The 7,841-nt window shown below is 44.6% G+C and overlaps 1 pseudogene; it reads right to left on the bottom strand.

The window, feature by feature from the left end:
• Nucleotides 1–6,136: 6,136 nt before the first annotated feature.
• Nucleotides 6,137–7,051, bottom strand: LOC105501327 (annotated as a pseudogene).
• Between the last annotated feature and the right edge of the window lie 790 nt (nt 7,052–7,841).

Below are 7,841 nucleotides of genomic sequence, written 5' to 3'. Positions count from 1 at the left end.
CCTCTACTATAAAGACACATGCATATGTATGTTTATTGTGGCACTATTCACAATAGCAAAGACTTGGAACCAACCCAAATGTCCATCAATGATAGACTGGATTAAGAAAATGTGGCACGTATATACCATGGAATACTATGCAGCCATAAAAAAGGATGAGTTCATGTCCTTTGTAGGCACATGGATGAAGCTGGAAACCATTATTCTGAGCAAAATATTGCAAGGACAGGAAACCAAACACCGCATATTCTCACTCACAGGTGGGAACTGAGCAATGAGAACACTTGGACACAAGGTGGGGAACATCACACACTGGGGCCTGTCGTGGGGGGAGAGGGGAGGGATAGCATTAGGAGGAATACCTAATGTAAATGACTAGTTAACGGGTGCAGCACACCAACATGGCACATGTATACATGTGTAACAAGCCTGCACGTTGTGCACATGTACCCTAGAACTTAAAGTATAGTAATGCAATTAATACATAAATAAATTTTTTAAAAAGTCTATTAAAAAAAGAATTATGTATCTTGAAGCATCATGGTGGTTTCTGAACCAGCCTGGTACGTGAAAACCTGCTGGCAAATATTGCAGCTACTAAGTCTACCTGTCACAAATTAGCCATGTTGGATGACATTAGACACAAGCTGTGATCGTTGCCATCTCCACATTATAGGTGGTTAGGTTTTGAGCACAAAGGATTTGAGAAGAGGGGAGAAATAAACCTGTTTCCAAAAGAGGTGATGATGGTGGGGACATAGGAGCATGGGCTAAGTGAAGGTATGGTCTAAAAAGGAGAGAGGTAGGTAAAGAGGTGAAGCAGATATAGGAACTCTATATAAGAACATAGAAGTTGAATATTGTATTGAAGCTGGTAGCTCTGCTATGTGACCTGGGACCACCACACAACTTCTGTTCTTTGTTTAGGAAGGATAAAAACATTGGAAGCTCTGATAATGGATGGTGATGAATTAGTGATCAAATACTGCGTATCAAATCCCCCAAAACTTTGTGATTTAAAACAAAAAATAATCATTCATGATCTTTCACAGTTTCTATGCATCAGAAATTATTTGTGACTTGGCTGAAGTTCCAGCTTGGGTCTCATGTGAGGCTGCAGTCAGATGTCAGTCCAGGCTATACGTATCTAAAGGCTTGACTGGGGCTTGAGGATCCACTTCTAAGGTGGCTCAATGGCGTTTCACGGCAGGACTCAGTTCCTCTCCATGTGGGCTCCAAGGCTTCTTGAGTATCCTCAAGACATGGCTGCTGTCTACCCCCAATGCAAGGTATCCAAGAGACCAAGATGGAGGCTGCAATGTCTTTTATGGTCTGCCCTTGGATGCCACACACTCTCACTTCTGCTGCGTTCCATTGGTCACAGAGGTCAGTCCTGATTTAATGTGGGAGGGGACTACCAAAGGCATGAATATCAGAACATGAAGATCACTGGAGGCTAACTACCATAGTGCTCCCTCTAGCTGCAATGATGCAAGACCCTCCTATGTGCAAAATACACTTACCCCTTCCTAAGCTCCTCAAAAGCCTCATCCCATTATAGCATCAACTCAAAGTCCACAATCTCATCATCTGCAGCAGGTCCAGGTATGGATAAGGCTGCTCAGGGGCAATTCTGCAAAAACAATTCATTTGATGGTGAAAGGTACTGGGAAGCCAGGAGGGATCTGGAATAGGGTGGAGTGGGAAGCAAAGGATAGGGGATTATATGCAGCATAGCATGATAGGGCAGAGAGTTCACTCTCCATATATGAGTCTGAGAGGTGAGGCATCTCAACGTGGCCAGGGAGAAGGGAGCTTGAGGGACTGAAAAACGGGGTACTTCAGACATTCCCAGAGCCTCTCAACTCAGTCATCACTGAAATACAGAAAGATCTACTTTGTGTCTCCAAATCAATTTTCAATTAACTCTTTATTTCAAGTCCTAGACAAAGTCAATTCCTTTATCCAGAGGATAAAGAGGCTTGACTCCCACGTGTCCCCTGTCTTTCCATCCCAGCACCCCCGACCTCTGAGCTTTCTCTCCTCCCTGCTCAGATGGCCCCAGCCTAAGCCTCTTACCCTCAGTTTCTGGAGAGGGTGTGAACAGAACTTCCACCACTGTGGAAGGCCAGGCGCTCTCACCAGCCTCTGTCCTCCAACCCACTCTGCCAAGGCTGACTCCTGGTTTCTGTTTCTCTTCTCATTCCTTGGCTGTGACCCACACACCCTCTAACTTTGTGAGGTCTCTACCTGCTTTCCCGCCAGCCGAGGTGCTCATTGTGCAAGGGTGAGGGGGGTGGAATGATGGGAACAACATAGTGCAGTTATGAATTCCAGTTCACCAACTCAGGAGTGAAGAAGCAGGACTGTCTCTATTCTATTCTTGCCACTCAATTTAAATTTCAAGGCCTTATTCTGCCACCATGGTAGAAACATAATCACTATCAATATGGAGTCTCTCTCCTTTTCCATGGTGGCATCTAACTTTCTGGAGGCTCAAGTGGCATCCAGGCACCTGGTCTTCAATGTCATTTGTGATGCCCATCACTGTGCCTGTCCTTGTTCATTGGTCCCTGCAGGTTGTCCCTTTGCAGGTTGTCCCTTTGCAGGGCCCTTGCTGATCTGCTCTTCTTGTCTCGTCCCACATTGCTCTTATGAGCAATGGGGTCATTCTGTTCTTCAGGGCCATGCTAGTGTTTGGGAAAAGTCTGCAGGCTGACTAGGACTTTGCTGCTGGAACAGTCCATGAAGCTATTTCTCTTGCCTGGGGTCTTACCACCTCCCTGTGCTCTCTGGATAATGGGACCCAGGTCTCATCTCCTCTCAGGTCCTCCAGTTCTCTCTGGGACCCTCTTCTGGAAACCACCATTATCTATACTCTTGTGGCTCCTGACCTCTCTCAACTTCCCACTCCACCCCCAAGATGGGGGCTCCTTTACAAATCTGAGAGATGGAAGCATTGCCTTGCTCATGTTTTCTTCCAAATTTTGCTGGTATGGGGATTTTCTTCTGCCTCACTGGCCCAAGACTTTCCAACTCAAAGGCAAGAGACTCCTTGCTCTGCTTTCTGGGGTCACACCTCTTCTCTGAGACAATGAGCACAGGACAGAATTTGGGTGATGATGAGAAGGAAAGGGGCAAAGTGTGTAAAGGAGAAATACCAGAGGGGAAAAACATTGGTTAATATTTTCAAACACTAACTTCTGTCAAGTTTCCCCTGAAACTCAGACAGGACCTGTGAAGTCCTGCTACCAGTCACAGACAGATCCAAAATGAGAATCTGGAGCCTCTTTCTGCACGCCCAAATACAGTCTTTGATCACCTATTTGACTTACGCTTAGGAAGAGGTCTGGGCACAGAAATGCATTTGAGCACATGGTCTGAAATGAACCCCTCACTTGGGTAGGCTGTTGACAGAAAAGATGCCAAGGGAACCTGACATCTGGACAGAGAATAATGAGAAGACCTTCAAGACCACCAGTCTGATCAAACCATCCTAGGACAGGAAGAATTTCAAATAAGTTTCCATCAATTACACATGAACATTGGGTGGCTGCAAATTGCCAGGCAAGCATTTTGGGGAGCTCGGAGGAAGGCAGGTAAGCCAGGTCATGGCTGAATCTTGGGGACCAATATTGCCCTGGAGGAAATCTGGGGGAGAAGGCAGTTCTGGTGAGGGGTCAGGAAATCCTGTGAGATAAGGGAGGATGGGAAAAATGGAACATTTATTATAGAGAAGAGACTAAGATCTCTGAAGGGCTTCCAGGTAGGACTTGCTCTAGGATTCCTTGTAGGACCTTAGGAAATCAGAGAGTGAGACTTCACTACTGAAGGAAAAGCTTAAGGATTTGAAAATGTTTGGGAATGGAAAGACTTCCTTAAAGGTAGCGAGTTCACTGTCGGGGGATGATGATGCAGAGGATGGATGAACTATTGATGGTGAGACAGACCCTTGGATGGAACATCTCATGAGAACTCAGAGGTCTCTGCCTTGCTAAGATGTCATGATTCTTCACACCCACTGAGTTCTGATACCTCCACCTCATTCATTTCCATTCCGCTAACCCATACCTGTGATAACTCAGACAGGTGCTGTCTAAAGACATCACTGGTTGTGAAAAATGAGTTTGCTGAGAGATAGAAAGTATACATGAGATCACAAGGGAAGGGCTTGCCCTGCTTATGAGAACAGACTGTTTCTGAACCTTCCTTCATATGTAAGCAATCACCATGGTAATTGACTTCATTGTTCACTCTCAACTCACTACAACCTTACCTCCTCCTCTTTCCAAGAAAATTGAGGTCATCAGGTATGAATTCTCAATTCCCAGGCATCCTCACCATCAGGTCTTGCCCCAACCAGACTCATCCTGCCTCCTTCCCTGCAGCCTCAGAGGATGAGGTGTCTCTCTGTTCAAAGCCAACCAGCCCACCTGTGTCTTTGACCTCCAGTTCTCCTGCTTCCTCCAAGAAGCTACCTAATCAGTCATCCTTCCCTCTCCTGGATCTTTCAGGACTGGACTCTCCCAGTCCACTGGCTGCTTCCCCTCTGCCTAAAAATATACTCAAGCTCTCACATCCAAAAAATGACATCTTCCCCTGTCTTTCTCTAGTTTTTATCCAAATATCCCTTCTCCCCTTCTCATCCAGCCCTCTTTAAAAAGTATTGTTGACCTTTGAACTATGTGGTGCCTAAGAGTGCTTACCTGCTGTGCAGTCAAAAATATGCATATAGCTTTTGACTCCCCCTAAATTTAACCACTAATAGGCTACTGTTGCCCAGAAGCTCTACCTAAAACATAAATAGTTGATGAACACATATTTTGTATGTTATATTTATTATATACTGTATCTTTATAACAAAGTAAGCTAGAGAGAAGAAAATGTTCAGAAAATCATAAAAATGAGAAAACATGTTTACTATTCATTAAGTGGAAGAGGATCATCATAAAGGTCTTCATCCTTACCATCTTCACTATGAGTAGGCTGGGGAGGAGTGGGAGGGTGAGGAAGGAAAAGTGTGGGTCTTGCTTTCTAAAGGGTGGCAGAGGTGGAAGAAAATCTGCTTATAAGTGGACTCATGCAGTTCAAACCCATGTTGCTCAAGGGTTGCCTGTAGTCTACACCTGCAGTTCTCCACTTGCCCAGCATTTACTCAAACCTCAGTTCACAGCAAACTGGTCAACTGGAGTTGCTCATAACTGCTCTGAATGTAATGACCCTGATTGACAAATCCAGTGAGTATTTCTCAATGCTTAGCTGCTAGTTCTCACTGCTAATTTTAAAAAGTATTGAATGCTTCTCTTCTGGAACTCTCCTCTCCGTGGCCTGTGATAGCAGGCTCTTTAGGCTCACCTGAGGTCTCTCGCTGTCTTCTCTGTCTCCTTCAAGAGCTCTGTGGTAGCCAACTTCCAAGATGGTTCCCAAAGATGCCCACCTCATGGAGTTCACCTTGCATAGCCACCTCCCCCATTGTACCAGTTGGACAATGTGACCAATAGAATCTGACTGAAGTGATAGTATGTCATGTCCAAGATTAGCTTATAAAAGCCAGTGCAGTTTCCACTTGGTCTTTCTCTCATTCTGTCTCATGGATCACTTACTCTGGGAGAAGCCAGCTGCCGTATATTGAGAACACTCAGACTTTCAAGTGTCTCGAGAGGCCCACTTGGCATGGAACTGAGTCTTCCAGCCAATAGCCAGTGAGGAATGAAGGACTCCAATTAGCAGCCATATGAGTGAGCCCTCTTGGAAGTGGAGTCTCCCCCAGTTGAGATGACTGCAGCCCTGTCCATCAGCTTGACAGCAACCTCACAAGAGAGCTTGAATCAGAATCATCCAGCTAAGCTGTGCCCAGATTCTTAAACCTCAGAAATGGTGACAAAATAAATGCTTGTTGCTTTAAACTACTAACGTTTTGGGGAAACTTGTTATTAGGAGCTAGTAAGACTGCCTTTTCTTGACCCTATACATGAAGTTCCATGAATGTTGGTGAAATGTTGTTATACGATCTAATTTCCGCCAATGGTACCTGAGGAGTAGCCTGCCAGGTGTTATTGATTTGTTGTTGTTATTGTTGTTGTTGCTGTCAATAAGTTTGTTGTCTTTATCTGAAAAATTCTCATAGAAAATTGGGTTAGCTCTCAGCAGTCCACTCTTGAACTCTGAAAAAGCTTGCCTTCTTTTGAGCTACCTGATCTTTCTTCTGAGCAAGGGATATTTTGGCATAGTACCACCTCTTCTTTTTAACTTCTTTCTTGGGCTTCTTCTCCTAGGCTGGATTCTCTCGTATGAACTTTCTTATACATAGCAACATGAACTTTCTTATACATCTCCTCCATGATGTCTGGGGTTACGCTGTTCCTTATGTATTGAGAGAACTATTCCTTGTGAGCATCTTCATCTTCCTCCATTAAGTAGCAAGAGTAATCTCCAACATTCTGGCCCATGATATGCTTCCGGTGTACTTCTGCATTAAATTCCTTGCTTTCAGAATCATAACCAGGGAATCATTTGGTACTGTGAGCGATAGACAAGCCTCCATCCACACCTCCCTTCAGGGCCCCCAAAACTTTATTGCCAGTGGTAGTTCTAGCAAGGCCTGCATCGAAATAGCAGGTAAAGGCACCTGGCTGACCATCAATGCCTTCCACATTGTATTCATCTGCAGTCACCTCCACTTGGTGTTCACAGATCTTACCCATGCCAAACTGACTGAGAAGACTGTGGGCCAGCAGCAGGCCAGTACAATACGTTGCAGCATCATTTGTCAGGCCAATCTTCACGCCATATTTTGGCAGTTCAGGTGCATATGCTGTGCAGGCTATCATATCCCCTTCTAGATGGGAGTAAGCAATCTGACAAATGATATCTCTGTTTGTTACACAGACTATCATCCTGTATTTGGGTGTGTCATGTTTATTTTTATCCTGTATCACCAGTGTTTCTGAGCATAATAATCAGTTTTACCCTGTCATCATCTTCTAAATTTCACTTGGTACCTCTTAAAGTAGGCCTTATTCTTAACAACTTTAACAAACCCCATCCTGGGGAACAGAGGCTCGACAGAGACCTGCAGGCCCAGCAGCGCTCCTGGGTGTTTTGAGAAAGGTTTCTCTCTCTGATAAAAAGAGGGAGATGAGTGAAAGACTCTCCTTCTGCCTTCCAGCTTTTAAGTGTTATCATGCAGGTGTGATTTTGGAGCTACACAATTTGCTATTCTGGAAAGTACATTTTCCCCCCATTATCCTCCTAGGATAAGGTAAGCATGGAAAATATGCCCTTCTTGGGGGCTGAGTAGTTTTCTCAAACTGTAGAATTTTGCAAGCCCAAGAGTTAAATCTTGAACAAAGTTTAAGTCTAAGAGCCTGATTTTTTGAGGGGAGAGGGAGGTGCAATATAACTAACTTTAAAATGTAACAGTCTTCTTATCTGATTCTGGACAAATGCATATACCAGTAGCCTCATCCATAGTTTTAATTTTAAACATACATTTAAAATTTTCTGAACTTCCCTCTTGCACACATTGACCTCTAGTTTCTTTTTTCCTTTCTTTCTTTCTTTCTTTCTTTTTTTTTTTTTTGAGACAGAATCTTGCTCTGTTGCCCAGGTTGGAGCACAGTGGCATGATCTTGGCTCACTGCAAGCTCCGCCTCCCAGGTTCATGCCATTCTCCTGCCTCAGCATCCTGAGTAGCTGGGACTACAGGCGCCCGCCACCACGCCTGGCTAATTTTTTGTATTTTTAGTAGAGATGGGGTTTCACTGTGTTAGCCAGGATGATCTCGATCTCCTGACCTGGTGATCCGCCCACCTTGGCCTCCCAAAGTGCTGGGAACTCTA

This window comes from Colobus angolensis, unplaced genomic scaffold, assembly GCF_000951035.1.
Source record: "Colobus angolensis palliatus isolate OR3802 unplaced genomic scaffold, Cang.pa_1.0 Scaffold12, whole genome shotgun sequence".
Taxonomy (NCBI): domain Eukaryota; kingdom Metazoa; phylum Chordata; class Mammalia; order Primates; family Cercopithecidae; genus Colobus; species Colobus angolensis.
This window is presented reverse-complemented; position numbering and strand designations above follow the sequence as displayed.